General features: G+C 36.3%; 1 protein-coding gene across 1 annotated transcript in view; it reads left to right on the top strand.

Annotated features, from left to right (window-relative positions):
* Positions 1 to 19454, top strand: part of LOC142341633 (uncharacterized) — a 147884-nt gene that overhangs the window by 88642 nt on the left and 39788 nt on the right. The gene's annotated exons all lie outside the window — the stretch shown is intronic.

Genomic DNA, 19454 nt, shown 5'->3' with positions numbered 1-19454 from the left:
AATTTATAACTTCCTTGACTTCTTATGACATCCGATCTTAACTAGCTATTTACTCTGATAATTTACTTCTCTAAAAGATCAAGGGTCATCATATCACCTATAACAATATGAAAAGTTGGGGACAAATCTAGTATAAATAGCACGTGTTAGCTCCTTGTTGCATTCACTCATTTCATAAATAACCAAGATGTAAATCAGCACGTGGATGAGGTACGTATATCTTTCCATACTTTAAACAATTAACATTATACTTTCAACACTCCTCCTATCATGTTAAGTGTTTGTTTGTTCCGAGAAGGACATCACGAAAAAGTGATACTTTGGTCCTCCCCAATGCTTTTGTAAGTGTGTCTGCCGGCATGCGATCTGTAGGTAAGTAGCTAAGCTCTAATAGTCGACTTTGGACTAAATTCCGAACGAAGTGCACTTTTAATGAAAAGTGCTTTGTCTTTCCGTGATTCATCGAATTTTTACTTAGAGCAATACAAGCTTGATTGTCTACAAAGACGTTTACTGGCTGCTGGATTTCTAAATCTAATTCTCGTAATAGGTTTACCAAATGTACTGCTTCTTTACTGGCCTCGACTACGGCGTTAAGCTCAGCCTCAGCTGTTGAAGTAGATACACACTTTCGTAACTTGCTAGCCCAACTGATTGCACCTGAACTATTATTAAGTTTAAAACAAAAACCACTTGTACTTTTTCTATTGTCTATGTTGCCTGCCCAATCTGAGTCTGAAAATCCTGTTAACTCCAGTTTCTCACTTTTTCTAAAAACCATCTTCTCTGATTTTGTACCTTTTAGGTAACGTAAACACCCTTTTGCCGCATTCCAATGTCGCCTTCCAGGTTTTCCAACAAACGAACTCAATAAATTGGCTGCGTGCGCAATATCTGGTCTGCTTGTTAGTGCCAAATAGTTCAAACATCCCACTATACCCCTATAATCACATGATTGCATTTCTCTATGCTCATTGCTGCCTATTTCTGGTGAATCTAATTTTGATAGTTTCAGGCTAACATCTAAAGGTGTTTCCATTGTCTTTGATTCGCTCATGTTAAACTTCTCTAGTAGTTTTTCTACATATGCTTCTTGGCTTAGCATAATTTCGTTTTGTGTTCGCTCAATTTTTATATTTAAGAACCAGCTAAGATCTCCATAACTGCTAATTTGAAATTGCTCACTAACTTTATTTTTAAAGTTTTCACAAAAGCCTTCCTGCAATCCTAATATCACCATATCATCTACCCAAAGACACACTAATCCTTCTATACCATTTTCTCCTTTCTTTATGAAAAGACACTCATCTTGAATAGCCGGCGTGAAACTTAATTGGTTGAGAAAAGTTTTGATTGTTAAGTACCAATTTCTACCGGACTGTTTCAATCCATATAAACTTTTCCTCAGCTTACAAATTAATGGATTTCCTTGCTTGTCAAACTTTTCAAACCCTTCGGGCTGTTGCATAAAGATTTCTTCTTCGATGTCAGCGTTTAAGTATGCTGTTTTGATATCCATTTGTTTTAACTCGGTGTTTTTATATACTGCGTAGCTTATCAGTACTCGAATTGTTGAGAGGCGTGTTGTTGGTGAGTAGGTTTCGTTGTAATCCCGACCTGGAACTTGGCTAAATCCTTTTGCTACGAATCTTGCCTTATACCTTGTTATCTCACCACTAGGACCAAACTTAAGAGCAAAGTGCCAGCGGCTACCAATGGGTTTATTTCCTTTGTTCTCTACCAGTTCCCAAACTTTATTTTCCACTAATGAGTTGTATTCTAACTTCATTGCCTCGTACCAGTTTTTATCCCTAATTGCTTCATCAATAGACTTAGGTAGCAATTCGTTGTTAACAATTTCACCAAGGAAAGCTACCGGGTTTAAATCTCTATCACCATCTGATTGATGCTTGTTGACTATCTCCTCCTTCTTTTCTTTGACTTCAGTAAACATTTCGTTTTCGTTGAAAGTTACATTGCGAGATTTTCTAACCTTAAAACCCCTTTGTCATTTGGAGTACCTACCAGATAAGTCTTACTATTGTCTGAAGACCCTAAGAATGTTCCTTTTTGAGAAGTTCTATCAATCTTACCACGAAAATTTTTTTCAACATGAACGAAAGCTGAACAACCAAACACCTTGATAGATTCTAAGTTAGGTTTCTTCTTGTACATTGTTTCAAAAGGTGTCTTCTGAATACCTGAATGGAAACAAAAATTTTTAATCTCACTTGCCATGTTAAGTGCATATGGCCAATACTCTTTTTCTAAACCTGACTGCTCTAAAAGACATCTAGCCATTGGGGTGATTGTCCCCCAGTTCCTCTCAACCTTTCCGTTTTCTTGTGGTGTTTACGGTGCCAAGAACTCAAGCCTAACGCCTTTTCGTCTACATAATTGTTTTATGTCATTTGACACATATTCCCCTGCACCGTCACAAACTAAGGTTCCTGGTTGTCCTATGTCTGCAAAGAACTGTTCAACTTTTTCAAAGGCCTCGTCCCTTGTCCTCAAAAAATATAGTTTCTGATATCTGCTAAAACTATCCACGAACCCTATTGCATACCTATGACCATCAACCGCTTCCGGTTGGATGGGCCCTAATATGTCGGTATGAATAATTTCTAAGACTTCACTTGCTCTTGTTCCTGAGTCTCTCGGTACTGGAAGTTTCTTTGATTTATTTAGCTGACATATTTCACAGTTTGCTAAATATGCTCGTTTACTTTTAGCCCCACTGCGTGATCTTTTAATTTGTATATGTCCTCAACATTGTTATGACCCAAACGCTTATGCCACAAACTAAGGGGATCTCCATTTGCTAAGTTGCACTGCTCGCCGTAATCAATGTTGTGCCAGATAAATAAACTATCTCTTTCCTCGAAAGGGAAAACTGTTCCGTTCTTAGTTCGTATTTCTAAAGTCACGCCAAAGACGACCTCATTGCCTGTTGCTCTAAGTTTTGACACTGATATCAGATTCCTTGTGTTGTTGGGAACAAGCAACGCATTATTTAATCTTATTTTTCGCGCTAAACCATTGGAATCCAAAACCCTAATTTCAACTGTTCCTTTCCCACTAATTGAACTTTTACTGCTGTTTGCATTAGTGATGGTACCAGAATACTCCTTGTCTATATCTATGAATAAACTTTCATCTCTAATCATATGACTGGTAGCACCTGAGTCTAAATCTAGCTCATTTGCAAGGTTGTTTTTCGACGTTTGAAAGAAGGAAAAAATCTCTTCTTCTTCTTCTTCTAAATTCTGCTCCTCAAATAAATTTTGGTGCTCCTCTGGTTGGTTCTCCTGCTTTGACTTACAAACTTTTTCTCATATTTCTGTTGTTTTCTACAAAATTTAGCTATATGTCCGTGCTCACCACCCTTAAAACATTTCATTTGAGAAGCTTTGGTTTGTTCAGGAATCGTTTTCTTAAACCTACATTCTTTTGCGATATGTCCCATTTTCTCGCAGTTGAAACATTTCCGTTCCTTATTAAAGAATACGCTCTCTGTTTTGGTTTTTACATTTTCATTATCGAAGTTTATCAGGTCTCGTTTTATTTCCTCTAGAGTTTTCTCGTTTTTGCTGTATTTCTTGAGTGTTGCGAAATTTTCATATTCCTTCGGGAGCCCTTTTAGAATTATTGAGACAAACATTTTTTCACTAATTCCTTCATTCACTAGTGTTAAGTTGTATTGCATATCATCTGCTCTGGTCAGATAATCTACTATACTCTCACTTGAAGTCTTCCTAAGGCTAGTTAATTGCGCTATCAATTTGTGTAGCTGGGGTCTCTCAAAACTTTTGAAGCGTTTACACAGTACATCCCAAGCTCTAGTGCCATCACCCTTATGTGGTCTAAGAAAAAGAACTGATGTTTTGTCTAAAGCCTGAACTAACTCGTACCACAATGTCTTTTTTTTCTCTTCTAGTTCTTCCCTCCCTTTTTCTATAGCTTGCCTACGTTGCTCCTCCGAAGAATTATTTCTAACAGCTGGCACATAATCTAGATAGGTGGCTTCTCCACTAAGAACTTTACCAAGTTCTAAAGAGTGCATTCGAGCCTCAAACTGTTCAGCAAAATACAAGAAATCATCCTCACGCCCGCTGAATACCAATCTTTCTAATTTTGAGCTCATTGTTAGGCCTGTCTTACTTTCGTTTAATTTCCGTTCGCCTCAAATTAACTCTTTAGCTTTAATTGTTCCCTACTGAACCAAAGACTTATGATGCCCCAACTATGTCCTTTGTTTTTCTAAGCTAGTACTGCTCTAGGTAAATATTCTTTTGTAAAAGGGGTCGGGCTGTGAAAAAAAATCTTGTTTGGACTTAGATCAAAACTGCTTTCCTTTCTACGCGTGTTTGAATCTGTTGCCTGTTGGTGGCTGTGTTATAGGGCGACGAAGCGGTGAGTCGTTATGTTTGTGTATCAAAAAAATGCTTTATAGCACCAGGTTAGCACTTGTTGTAATATGGTAGCACTTGTAAGGAAAAAAACACTAAGCAAAAAGAGTTTGGTCGACTAAATTAATCTAGAAGTTGGTGTTCTGTTCGAGTTCTGTAATATCCTTGACAAAATCGAAAGCAGGACATTGACATTGAGCCAGCGTTTTTCTGCCGCGATTAAGCACGATGAGGATACCAACACCCTCCGAGGATAATGTACTCGAACCCTAATCCTAGTCCTATTTAAGAAATGTTTTACCACCAACTTTTGTGTCTTTCGACCAAACTTGTATCTTACAGAAGCACAGCACACATAATTGAAAATGAAACAGTTGTTTAAGCTGAGCTGTTCTCAGCTATACTAAGCAATCCTGGTTCCCCGACAGCTCTGTTATACAATTGAACCTCCGCGCTCCTTTTTGATTCCCCACAGCAGCTCAACTCACTCTTCTTCACAAGCAGAATCCACTGCTTAGCTACACACACTTAGCACTCCACGATTGAAGTCCCCCGACCAGGTACACAAGCTCTCGACTCAACAGATGAAGTCCTCCAACCAGCTTCACAAACTGGTCACTTCACAAGTGAAGTCCCCCAACCACTTACAAGAGCTTCCAACTCCACAATTGAAGTCCCCCAACCGGTTACACAAGCTTCTTACTCTTGCTTCTTCTGGTCTCACTTGGCCACTTCTTGACTACAAGGCTTGTCTCTCCTTGTCTTCTCTGTCTTCCTCCCCCAGTGATTTCAGTGATCCTCTTATGTATCAGAGAGGCGCAGCAACAACGTTTTTCTATTTACGATGGGGGTTGATTACTTAACTTAGAAAAGCTCTGGGCCCATAACCTGTCGGTTAATGGGAACGCAGAGACAAATCTTGTAATCGAATAGTTAAATTAGAAATAATGGTTGACAACTGTGGCGATTAACACGAAATTCAGTCCATATTTATTACCCCAAATTACCGCACTTTTACATTCATGGTGATCACCTTTAATTTATAACTTCCTTGACTTCTTATGACATCCGATCTTAACTAGCTATTTACTCTGATAATTTACTTCTCTAAAAGATCAAGGGTCATCATATCACCTATAACAATATGAAAATTTGGGGACAAATCTAGTATAAATAGCACGTGTTAGCTCCTTGTTGCATTCACTCATTTCATAAATAACCAAGATGTAAATCAGCACGTGGATGAGGTACGTATATCTTTCCATACTTTAAACAATTAACATTATACTTTCAACATTACCAAACTTTCAATGCTAGACAGAACCACTACTGTAGGCAAACAATTGTGTAAAAATCGTTTGAGAAAACCATTCGGTGTAATGATGCAGCGTTAGACGACAAGATTGTAGTTTTTGGACTATTGTGCACATGAGTGGGGCACTGTGCTTAGTACTATTCAAAGTTTCAGCTGTTTGAATAGCTCTCGTCAGCTTCCCAACGGCTATTATTTAGGCGCTCTCCTTTAGTCGTTTTACCCTTAAATCCTGTTTTACCTGAGTCAGAAATTTGGCGTTGTTGCTTTAATATTGATTGGGGACTAAGATCCTATACCTCTATAACTATCAAATTCATTTTTCTAGCCAGCTATGTTTTGTTTTTAGCGTATACTTTGTAGAATGTGCTACCATTTTTCCCCCTTTTTTTCTTTGCTGGAAGGTTCTGCTTGTTTTCACCCCGATTTCTTTAACCCACCTCTCCAAATAATATTTCACTCTGCAAGCAGACGGCATTTTGGGCATTTTTTAATAATAAAATAAGTAAGCACCATATTCAAACCCATTTTAAGCTGTGATAGCTTCTTATCAAGCGGAGGCATGTCAATTGCACGGGAGTCATGATAGAATAGTTAGTATGAAAGTAAACAAATAGGGATGAAATGATGGGACACACCAGGAACTATACTGAACGTCAAAATTAAGATAGCATCCACTATTTTCGGGAGTAAAGATTTATTTTCCGACATAAGTCTATTTCAACGTTTGCTCAAAAATAGCTCTTACACAATGGTTATCTTTCAGGTTCCGCCTACCAATTAGATTTGCGCTGATAATATGCCAGTTAATGGTGACTAGCAGATACTTTCATGCAAAGCTGATGAACCCTCCCCAAATTTCACAGTAAAATAAAAGTTGTCTCAAAATGATTAATTTTTACGGTTGTTCAACTATGATTTAATCCGAATTTGCGTTGTATCGACGAGAGATGATAGAAAAAATTTGTTATTAAATTATGGTTTCCTGACAATCTTCTCTTTGTTGAGAAACTTGGATGGAATTTATCAAATTTTCACTGGGGCATCTGGTAAGCTAGCATCCAGTATTACCAAACTTTCAATGCTAGACAAAACCACTACTGTAGGCAAACAATTGTGTAAAAATCGTCTGAGAAATTTTATCAAACATTGCAATTATGTTAGGCTAAAATTAATAATTTTTTATGGCAACCTTAGTGTTAACTGCGGTTGACGTTTTAGGTTGTTATTGAGTGGAAATCGAATTCCGAGATATGTTCCCTCCTTTTTCTTAAGTTATTTCAAATGTGCTTTTTTACTAATAAAACTGTTCTCCTCAGTTGAAATAGCAGAGCTTTATAAAGATGTTGAGGGAGCAAAACCAAGCTAAGTGAAGATACCGAGTAAAACCAGTATTGTAGTTTTTTTGGACTATTGTGCATATGAGTGGGGCAATGTGCTTAGGTACTTTTCAATGTTTATCAGCTGTTTGAATCGCAGTCGCCATTTGCCCAACAGCTATTATTTAGTTGCTTTTCTTTTGCGGTACCCTGTAATTATGTTTTTTGTTTTACTTAGGCAGAAATTTGACTTACGTCCCTCTCTATTTTCACTCAATGAATGAGGCAATATTGTAAATAGTGTCATAGGAGCAAATTGGAAAGGAACGGGAGAAATCGATAAAGCCCGGTCACTAAGTCGTTGCATTAGGCTATTAAAGTTGGTTAGAGTCCATTGGTAGTCTGTTTCAGTTATAAGCTTAAGAGCCTTCAGTTTAGAATTTAGTATTTTTTTAGAATTTAATTGAATGTGACTACCAATTTAGAACAGTTGTTGGCACTTAGAAACAAATTCTGTCAATCTTTTTAATTGATTTCAAACGACGATTGCAGCAATTATAGAAGACCGTCGGTCTTTTTTAATGCGTTTCTTTCCTTGATCAATTTTGTGTTTGACTTTTTGTCCTCCAAAAGGGATAAACAGGTAAAGTGACTGAGCATCTCTTTTATAGCCTGACGCATTTTAGTCTCTAAGTATGCGATTCACCAAAACTGTTTTGAGGAAACAATTTCATGACGTGAAAGGCGCTTCTTAATCTTTAAATTTCAAAATCCTAGCACCTCCCATCCGGCCTCCTCCACCTGCTGATTTGCAACCCCATCTCAACCAGCCCACCGAACCCTGCCCCCCCCCCCATCACCTGACCCCCATCCCTCCACTCCACTACCCATCCCCATTAATGCTAACATATCTAGCCCCACCTGGCTACTACCGAAGCCAACCGCTCGCCTGTTGTTCGAGAGCAATTCGCCCGACGTTAGGTGGTTTTGGTCTCCTCTTTATTCTTTTTCTGTTTCAATCCCGATGTGCCTCAAGCGGGTCAAAAGCGGTTATTCTCCGGCAATATAAATATTATAGTCAAGCTGGAATTTTGAAGCGAACAGTTCAAGTCAGTAGATTTTGGTTTCTAAGAGAATTTTTTTCACTTGCGGCAATTTTACCTCTGTTTAACTAAGTTTTTTTTTATTTTTACACGTATTTAAAACGTGCTTTAATGGTGCTTAGTTGCGGTTTTTGAATCTCTCAATGCGCAGCTGATAATAATCGCTGTTTTTTAATAATCGACGGCAGCCTCTAAACGGCTATTATTTAGGCGCTCTCCATTTTTTGATTGCTTTACCTTTGATCACGTTTTTTGTTTTTACATAGGTCACGATTTTCTCGATTGACTTATGACTTACTTCACTCACTGTTTCAACTGAATGGATTTTAAGTTCCTTCACGCATTGAATTACGTATTGTGGTGAATACTGTCAAAGTCAAAAGAGCAAAATCGAAAGATCAAGAGAAATAGGTAAACTGATAAAGCCCGGTCATTAAGTCATAGTGCATCAGGTTTTCAAAGTTCATTAAAGTGATTGCCAGCTGGAATGAGTGTTATGCCTAATAGCGTTCAGTTTAGCAGCTGAATTAACTTTAATTTTAGAATCTAACCGAATATGCGGAATTTGTACACCAGATAATACACTTTAACACTTTGAAAAACTCTTGAATCTCTATCTCTTTATTTTTTCTGTTTCAATCCCAATGTGTGTCGAGCGGGTCAACAGCGACTATTTTCTGGCAATTTGTTGGCTATGTTAACGAATTTGGAACTCTTTCATAAATGTTAGTTTTGTGTGTTTTTTTTCGTATTTGTTGTTCGTTTTGTTGTTTAATAATTTAATCCCGTTCATTGCAGAAGCTATTTAATGTTTTCAGTTGATTAAAATGGTTTTTCGTCTATGTTATGTGTTTTCAAATCCAAATAGTCTCATTAATGATAGGTGGCATTGGATTTTCAATATCAGATACGTGAACCTATTGAGGCAATTCCAGCGATGTTAGTTGGTTATGTTAATAATTTTTAGAATGCTTTCTTTCTTTAGCTGGAGGTTTTACTTTTTACTTTGTCTCCACTTGTTAATAAATATCAGTTTTTTTTACTTTTGCCCATTTTGTAGACTCTTGCTGTCGGTTTTCAAACAAGATAAATGTAATTTTATTTGAGAATTGGCCGTTTTGCAGCGAGAATTGTAGTTAATCGTTATTCATTTAGTTGTCTCGTACATTTCTTTAGTGTGGTCTTTCGACTAAGGTATAAGTGCATTTCTATAATGATAATGTTTCGATTTCATAGCTACGGTTTTAACAATCTTGTTTCATTTGGTTTTTCAGAAAGTGTTGGTCAATTTTGTTCTGCCTGTTTGCTGTTGTTACGAGACTCAGTAATGACTGATCTCATCTACTTTCTCGTTAGGAAAAATGTGTTTTTTTACTCGTTATGCTAGTCTTGCTGGTCTTTTTTACGCGAGTCGGTACCACCAACATTTTCGTCCATTTAAACTTGAAAACATAATTTCTTGGTGAAATGGGTAATTCTTAAAATTTCACCGGACTTTAGTCGGTTATGTCTATTTTATAAACTTTGACAGAATTTTAATAAATTATTAGGATTCTTTGAATACTTTCCTGCATTTAGTGCAGATTTTTTTTCTTTTGTGCTGATTGAGGACAGATTCTGGCGGAGTAAAAATAAGGCGACAGTGATATTAGTTTTTTTTTCAATTCTGGGGATTGTAATTCAGGACTTCTGCTGCTATGTTTTTTTTTACTTCATCAAAAGAAATTTGTTTGTTTTTACCATAGCTTACAGCTTGTTATATAATTTGCGTGAAATTTTGACTTCGCCAGTCAAGTTTCCTTCTCTCTTTCTGCTCTGTGTGGTTTTAAACAGCAGCTGCTCATTAAAGCATTCTAAATTATCGGTCAGTATCGAAAAATGAGATTAAAAATAGAAACGGAAAAACCCATAAGCAGTTTCAGATGCTCAGTATTTGACCTTTCGTCAAATTGGTCTTAATTTACAGGTCTAATGTTTATTGGCATTGGTAGTAACCCCTGTATCCTCGCATTAAAAGGAATTGAGTTTGTTTGACTACAAACTCCAATCAAATTATCTCGCATTTTAAACAGTTTTTGTAAAACAATCAATTCTTTTCAATCGGAGTTTTGAGAATCAATGGCAGCTATTTTCCGGGCAATCTGCCTGGTGTGTTTGAAATTTGAAGAAATGTTGATAAGGGCCAGGAGTACGGCATGGTACCGTTTACTGTCCTTTCCGAGTCTCGTAATCTGATTCTTTGTATCTATGATTCCTTTGTTCCGATAGTGTTGTCTTCAGATAAATTCTTTTTTAAAGCTGTTTTTGACCTGAAGGCAGAGTAATAAATTTTGTGCTCTCGTATATCGTGTAATTAAACTTGTGTTGGTATGTGATCTCATAACTAGAGAACACATACTGATGGACCATTTGCATAAAACTATCAAGATGCCTTTTGCACTGATTTGATAAGTTGTCTCCAACTGTCAGGCTGTACAGGCGCCGAGAGCTGTAGCTGTTGAAACTCATTCGCATCAATCTTCTACCAGTCTAATAAGCACACCCAGCACATTTTTGATATTTTGTTCGAGTGTTTGTGGTTGTTTGTAAATTTGCAAGTGTTGTTTTGAGAATATGAGCTATGAGTTTGCGCGATTAATAGACTGTTATTGTTATATGACGAATGGCTGTATTGAGTTTACAAATCGTCTGTGTTGTTTTTAACCAAGTGTTCTGTGATTTTGGTATTCCAAACTTGTGAATGTAACAGATGTTTTTCTTTGATTTTTCATCTGTTTTGAAATGTTAGATAGCACTCTGTAATAAAAAGTTAATTGCGTATTTTTGGTTAAATTAATTTTGAGTTGAGATATTAGCTAACCATGCGGTTATACTTACTTTTTATTTTCAAAAAAGAGTTTGTTGAAACGTGATTTCGTTATGCATGAATCAATGTTTGTGTCCGTAATTTGTCTTAAAGTTTTAATCAAGTGCATGTAATGCAAAGTCTAACAGTGTTGTACAGTCAGCTGGTGTTGTAATCTATAAACAGCTGGTGTTGTTATCAGAAATGTCTAGCTTAGATTACTTTTCTCTATCGTACATATCTTTATTATCGAATATTTATAACTTATCTTGCAGTTTGTTTGTCTAATTTTTAACTGTTGTGCTGTTATGGACCTAAACAGTCTGCGCAAACATTTTCGACCAACTTTTTATCAAAATCCCAATATTGTTACAAATCCTTTACAGTACAGATTGTCCTCTGTTAACAATGCATCGGGGTTAGTTTCTTCTGGGGAAGAAACAGACAAAGTTGACATTGCTACCAAAATTGAACTGAGGAAAAAGAAAGTGACTTATTCATATCCATCTAAGGTCAGTATGTGTTGTCAGGACTCGAAACAGAAAATTAACGTGAGAATCATTGTTAAATTGCTCTTGAACGAAGTTCATAGCAATTATTGTAAACGTGTGTGTCTATTTTTTATGCAAAAGTTTCGCTTGACGGTTTTGACTTTTTGAAGTGACTTTTACGCCCTTGACTGTTTGCGTTTCGCGTGATCTAAAATTCTCTCTAAACCCCAATTTCAAGCAGCTGAACTCAATTGGCGGCAATTTAATACAAAATCAAATGAAAAGTGCGCCGAACATGGTGTCATTTTTTACTTTAAATCTTATTAGTGTTATATGTTAACCTCTAATGTGGTTATTTGAAGCCCACTATTGAACTTTTTAGTCCCATTTATGCTCCCCCCTCCCTCAACCACCCCCCCCCCCCCCCCCCTCGACTGAAGCAGGCTGCAATTGATTAGAGCTCCCACTAGTCGTTCGAGAGCAATTCTTCCGACGTTTAGTCGGTTATGTTTTGTTAATGCAAAGTTCAGTGATTGTAAATAGAAAAACTGAAAAATTGCTTCGGAGTTTCCTCAATATAACTCATTGGACTGGACTCCTTCCTTGATTTTTAGTTGGCCTGTATGTGGAAAATTCACAAGCAATTTGAGATCTGATTTCTGAGTGGTGTATAGTTTGAATGTTATGGGAGTTGCAATATGTAGCTGTTTCTGTAAATGATCTAGATACCACCTGTTTGTCGTACTCGTAATTAGTTATTTAATGCTATTTTGCTGACTTCTACTTAGCACAAAACGCTGGCAGATTAAAAACTTATTCAATATGAGCGGTAATATCAAAACTCATACTCAGGGCTCTAGTAGTAAGTCAACTACGCTACTCTACTTTTTTCGAAAGCTTATTTTAGTAAAAGAATATATGAAAAACTCGATACGTCTAAAATCCTAAATATGTACAAACAAAATCCTGACTATCAGAAATTTTTTGAGCCGAAACTATTGTATCATTTGGACAGTTAACTACAAAAAATGATCGGTATAACAGTTTTTCAAACATCCCACCTTGCGCAAAGATCCTATTATAACGCATGGAGTCCTCATTACATGACCAATTTCAGTAAATTTTGCGTTTTGTGGAAACAAAATCATTTTGAGCGTGTAATTATCCTAAAACTTTTTTGACTGAATTTTACTAGTAATTACTTGAGACAAATTCAAAGACTTAATTGTTCTTATGAACAGTGTCTTCTTAATCCAATTTAATATCGGAAAGGATATTTGTAAAATTAATTGTCAATTAGGCTGTCTTCCATTTCGCTAATTAGATACTGTATCCGTGGAAATGGGGTAATTTTGAACAAATTTGAACTAAATTTAGCTGTTTCCACACACACAACTCTAATCTTGAACATAGGTCGTGAAAACGTCCGATAAAGTTGAGGATGGATGCTCGATTTTTCGAACATTGGCCACGTAATGCTAATTGTATCATTCATGAGTTGCTTATCGCGAAGTGATTAAATCTGAATCACAAAATTTTTCTTTTCGTAATGTTAACTTCATTCATTACGATACCTCGTGTTATTATCGCACGCTGAAACGAGTTAGGCAATTCAATGTTTATTAATAGCCGCAAAGCTATTGTTGGCCTTCTTGTGTTTTTTTACAGTTCAAAGTAGTTGGATTGTATTGATGTGCTGTCTTTTTTTCTGTTCAAAGATCTGTTCAGTTTTTTAGGCTTTTCACGTCTGTGTGAAGTCAAATTAGAGCGGTGATTTTAGCCACGCTGAAGTAGTAAAGGGAGAAATAAATTCAGTAGATTTCAGGCGTGATTTCAAACTGCTTTTGAAGCAGAGTGAGAAATTGACATTTGAACAAATTTTCGGTTTTTGAGATGGAATTTTTTGTCATGTGCGTCATTTTGAGTACTGTTTCCAGTGTTTTTCTCTTGAAAGCTTTAAATATGGTACATATGTGTTATGATTGTGCCAGTGCTTATTAATAGCCGCTGTCAGCCTCTCAGTCGCTATTATTTAGGCGCTCTGCTTTTTTTAATTAGCTTTACCTTTTAATCACGTTTTTCGTTTTACATATGTCACGATTTTCACGCTTGACTTTTGACTTACCTCACTCACTCACTCAATGTTTCAACTGAATGGAGTTTAAATTCTTTCACGCATGCTGTGAATTACGCATACGGTCGAAGTCAAAACAGCAAAATCAAAAGATCGGAAGAAACAGGATAAGCATCTAAAGTCCGATCATTAAAATCATAGTGCATTAGGTTATTAAAATTTAAAGCGATTGCTAGCTGGTATTAGTATTATGTTAAATAGTGTTAGTTTTGCAAGCCTAATTAAGTGTAATTTCATAATCTAACCACAGATTTTTTGTGCAGAAGTTGCACGCCGAATAAAAAAATTTAGAAATTTTTTGGAAACTATCTGTCAGTTTCTATCTCTCATTTTTTTCTTATTCTGTTTCAATCCCAATGCATCAAGCGGGTCAACGGCGGCTTTTTTCTGGCAATTAGCTGGCTATGTTTATCACTTTGACACAAGTTGTCATAAAATGTTTGAATATTTCATCCCCCCCCCCCCCGTTTTTTTAATAGTATCTGTTGTCTTAGCAAATAGTATTTTTGATGACAGGTTTTTATTGCTCTTGAAGTAATTTCATAGCAATTATTGTAAAAGTGTGCATCTTTTATGCAAAATTTTTGCTGGACAGTTTTGACTTTTCGAGTGACATTTACGCCCTTGACTTTTTGCGTTTCGCGTGATCTAAAATTCTCTCTCAATCACAATTTCAAGCAGCTGAACTCAATTGGCGGCAATTTAATACTAAAAGCCAAATGAAAAATGCGCCAAAACTGGTGCCATTTTTTACTCTAAATCTTAATAGTGGTATATGTTAACCTCTAATGTGGTTATTTGAAGCCCTTGAACGTCTTTGTCCCATTTAGGCTCCCCCTTCCACCCCACCGACTGAAGCAGGCTGCAATTGATTAATAGCTCCCACTAGTTGTTCGAGAGCAATTATTCCGACGTTTAGTCGGTTATGTTTTATTGGTTGCCAATTAAGCTTAAATGGACATAATTAGATGCTTGAGTTAACAGCCACTCTTTTTCATGACTGGCAGTACCTTTTCTGAAAAATTTGAATTTTCTATTTTTACTTTTTGCAGTCTTATCACTTAATAGCATTAAGGAAAAGTCTTATAGGGTGCTAATGAGGGTTTTCATAATCAGTTTAACAGTTTCTGTTAAAAGCTAATACTTTCAATGACTTTGACAATACCTTTTTGGACTCGTTGACTTATCTCTTAGTCTATTTAATGACAGTTGCCATGTTTGCTAATGAGTTTTATGTTAGACGAGATAGTTGTTTCAAAGCGTAGCTTCTGATTGCTGTGCATTTTACAATATTGTTTTTCAAAAAGTATTAGCTATATTATTTGTTCTCAAAAGTTTGTAGCACTTGCATTAGTCCTGTGGGCTATTTACGACTCGCAGAGGAGTATTGAGATTTTACAGGGTTTTTTTTAGCTGACGCAAGTTTGTACATGACTTGAAGACTTCGAGATTTGACTTTTATTTAGGGCGTTGACTTCTGTTTTGGAACATTGGACTTTAATTGTAGCTTTGTTGCAATATATTAATTTGGAAGTGCATTTAGTAATATTCAGGGTGAAAAGGTCAGTTCGAGAGGTTTTGATCCCATTTAAGTCCCGCCTACCTATCTGATCTTCCCCCATCCCCACCCCACAAAACCCTCGTTCATCCTCTTCCGACACCCGACGATTTGGACTCCCTGTTGTTCAGCTCTCTCACAATCACCCAACCCCCATCACTTGACGCCCCGCCCCCCCAATCGATTGACCCCGTCTCTCCACTCACACCCTCTTGATGTACCCCTAAGCCTCTGCTGGCCACTACCGAAGCCCAACGCTCGAAGTTGATTCTTAGTCTTAAACGTTTTTCTAGCTTTTCTTGTGGTGCTATCACTTAACAGTTTTAAAATAACAGTTTTTTTTTCAGGCAATTTTTAGCTCCAACTTTTAGCTAACATTTTCAGTGAGATACCGTTTGCTTTGAAAATAATCAGGTGAATTTGTGATTGTTGCCATGCTTTGTTGTTATATTGTCTCTTTCTGCCATCAAAACTGCTAAGAGGTTTAGCTAGGACTTCTATTGTTTTATGGTATCCTGTGGTTAAGGATTATGGCTTGTAGTTATGTGGTTTTTTTTCTGTCATTTGAATTTTTTTCTGCTAAATTGATTTATGCCATTTCTTTGCTTTTTGCTTCGTTTTGGTTTTTTATTAACTCCTACAGGAGTGTTGTATTCTTTTAATCAATCTGAAGATAGAATTAACGTTTTCATAATTTGATTTGGATTTTTTCCGTGTGTACCCAGCCAGCTTAGTGGCTGCATATTATTTGCACCCGCACACGCACTTGCTATTTTTTTACATAATGATTTACCAGATAATGGCACGTCATCTGTAGCTGGGAGTTGCATATCGTATTCGGGGGGAGCTGGGCACAAACGGAAAAGATCCTTTGATTTTAATAGTAGTGACTAGATCTTCGAAACAAGATTTCTTGTAATAGTTTTTAGTTCTTCGTGCGTTTTTGCGCGTATAGGGTTATGGGTTTTTTTTCAAATTACTTTCTGATTTTAACTTTTTTGCAATCGATTTTTTTGACTGACTGATTTAGAGCTATTCTTCATGTAATGCTTCCCCCAAGAAGTGATAGCTCGTGTGAGATAGAAGTTTTCAGTGAGATAAATAGTACACATTTGTAAATTCAGATTATATTGTGGTTTCCTCGTTTTAGTTGTTAAGTACGTCTATGAAACGAAATGGCTGGGCTAGTAATCGAGCAAAAATTTTTTCAGTCCCCCGTGTATATAGCACGTGCGTCGGGGTGCAAATAATATGCACTCCACCAAGCTGGGGGAGGGGTACAAAAGGAATAAATCTGCATTTTGAAGGTTTTTTTAGAACATATGTTGTGAAGTACCGTGTTACATTTTTGTAAGGATATTTGTTAAAAAATTCTTATTGCTCCTCCTTTTTTCCCTCTTTCCTCGTGTGCTACTGTTCGTGTGTATGTACTGTTTTTGTTTTTTCTGTCAGATGGTGGTCCTTGAAATTAGGATGAAAACTATTTTCCTTGTACCTTCTTTTGTGAATGGTTGTTTTGTAGTCGCAACTTGTGAAGACAGATTTTTAGCTATTTAATCATTGTTTCTTATCAGATTTGACTTTCATGTTAATTTCTTTTATATTGCTTCCAAATGATAGCTGTTATAAAATCGGATGTTACATGTTTGGTGAGCAGTTAGATGGGGATGACTTGATTTTTTGTTTTTCGGATCTTTTTCTTTTGTCCCCCCCCCCCCCCCCCCCGCTTAGTGGGTTATTTACACGTGCGATATTTTACATAATGATTTACTATGTAATGGGGTGGGGGCATATACTGAAAAGATCCTACTTCTAATTTCGAACTTGTTTTCTGTTTTTGAACGCACACTTGTATTTCCAACATTGGACTTTAACAGTAGCTTAATTACTAATAAATAGTAATTAGGAACTGCCTGTAAAACTCATGGTCGAAAGGGAATTTTTAGCAGTTTTCTTCCATAAAAGTCCTTCCTCCCTATCCAAACTACAGGCACCTTACACATCAACCTGACCACCACAAACACCTCTACTACCCACCTCGACCCACCTATTTAGCACCCAAACTTTCCTTTTGCTCCACCTGTATAACCTCGGCCTGATACCAGATAACTTTATTTCTTTCTCTTTTGATTTTTTTTATTTACGTGAGGTACGTTTAGAGATATTGAACGAATCTTTTAGTCGTTTCCATTATTCTACCGGCGATGTTTTTTCGCGATTTTTTGCCTGACCAGTTTTTCGTCAGACGTTTTTAACTTTTGTCTTCAAAAACGGGTTGAACAGGATAAGAGGGAGGAGGGCATTAAGTCCTCTTAGAGCCTTACGGCTCACTGGTTTCTGAATAATTTGAAAATATGTTATTAATGGACGCCCTCATCTTCTCAGTCGGCTATTATAGCGCTCCTATTTTTTTACAATTCAAAGAATTTGAATTGTATTGGGGCGCTGTGTTTTTTTTTAAGATGTGTTCACACATTTTTCAATGATTTTGATCTTTCAAAACGGGATAAACAGGTAAAGCCCAGCGGAGAATTAAGTTTCATTAGAGGCCCAAAGTGGGCTTTAGTGGTCCTTCAAGTGCTTAGAGTGGTGCAGCTGCTGGGATGGCCTTAATTGAAGTTTAAAAGGTCGTTTTTAGGAGTTTTTGGGCTCAAAATGCTGCAATTTTTCATGTTTTTTTTTGTGATTTTTTGAGTTTTTTGTTTGATTAGTCTTAGGTTGAAGTTTTTAAAAGTTGATGAAGGCCTTTTTCCAGACAAATTTACTTTTTATGACTTTTTTATGAGCTATATGTTTTGGTACTACAAACACAAACACGCAAATGATAATAATTTTGCAATTTTTTTTCAAGTTTTTTGAAAATTTTTGTCCTTTTTTGAGTTTTTCCAGTTTCAGGGGCCAAGGAATCTCGTTTGAGGTTTTATAATAGAGCACTGCATAGTTTTGTAGTAACAACGGATTGGTTTTCAACATTTTAATGTCTCATTTTAGCACATTTTTGATAAAATTTGCAATTTCAAGGTTTTTCGTATTTGTCCACTCTCAAGTACCAAAAAAACCTATTCCACGGTCTGATGAAAGTTACTGCATGGTTGATAGTTTCAATGGATTTGTTTTCAACAATTTCACCTTTCGAATGTTACAAATTTCTTGATAAAATTTGCAATTTTTTTAAGTTTTTCCAAGTCTTTTAGTCAGTTTTTCTCACCTCAGTAGCCAGCTAACCTCATCCAATGTTTGACAGTATGTTATTAAATAGTTGCTAGAGGGCAAGTGAATGGTTTTCTACATTTTATTTGAAAGAATTTCTATTTTTTGAAATTTGAAATTTTTAAAAATTTTTGCCTATCGGTCTTTGAGCCCATGAATTTTTGAAGGCTTGGAATTGGGTTATGGGATGGCGTCTAATAGCCTCTAGATACACAGAAACGATTCTGAAGATTTTAATATCACGATTTTCTGTAACATTTCATTAAAATTTGCAATTGATTTCTTTTTTTTGAATTTTTCTGTCATTTTCGAGTTAATCGATCTTCAAGGGTCAATGAATTTCTTTCAGTTATTGCAGATATAATACTGGACCGATTTCAGAAACAAAAATTGGTTTTGAACATGTTTTTGAATTAGGTATAATTAAAGAGATCAAATTTTGCCTTAGGGGTAAAAGCTTCTAGAGTTTTAGCAATGAGTATATTTTTGTTCAGTTTTTTATTGTTTTAATTTCTCAGTTTTTGGTTCTGTTTCAGAGATGCTTTTGGTTCTGTTTTCGCTGGCATTGTTCACGTGATCTGCTGGTTAGATAGAGTACTTCTAAGTTTTTCATTCAATGCTTTGAATTGTATTTCAGGACTTGTCCTGCTATGTTTTTTTACTTCGTCGAACTTTTTTCGCTTTACCCATTTTGCCGCTTTTTCGACATTTTGCGTGAAATCTTTTTGACTTCTCTAGGCTAGTTTCTCTCTTCTGTCATTCTGCTCAAAGTCCTTTTAAACAGCAGCTGCTCATCAAAGCAATTCAAAATGAAGAGAGTCAGTATAAAAAAAATCAAAGTCAGAAATAGAAACGGGATAAACCAAATAAGCCCATTTTTAGATGACCGGTACTTGAAATTTGTTCCTGATAAGTTTTAGTTACTATCTTTAATGCTTATTGGTATTGTTACTAGACCCTGTAGCCTCTCTCTGAGAGACAGGAGTATGCTCAATTACGAAATGACATCAAAATAAATCGCCCTTAAAAATCTTTTTATACAAAAATCAATTTTGTTGATATTTTCTTTTCTT

This window comes from Convolutriloba macropyga, chromosome 6 (assembly GCF_964194025.1).
Source record: "Convolutriloba macropyga chromosome 6, txConMacr16.3, whole genome shotgun sequence".
In the NCBI taxonomy this organism is placed as follows: domain Eukaryota; kingdom Metazoa; phylum Xenacoelomorpha; order Acoela; family Convolutidae; genus Convolutriloba; species Convolutriloba macropyga.
This window is presented reverse-complemented; position numbering and strand designations above follow the sequence as displayed.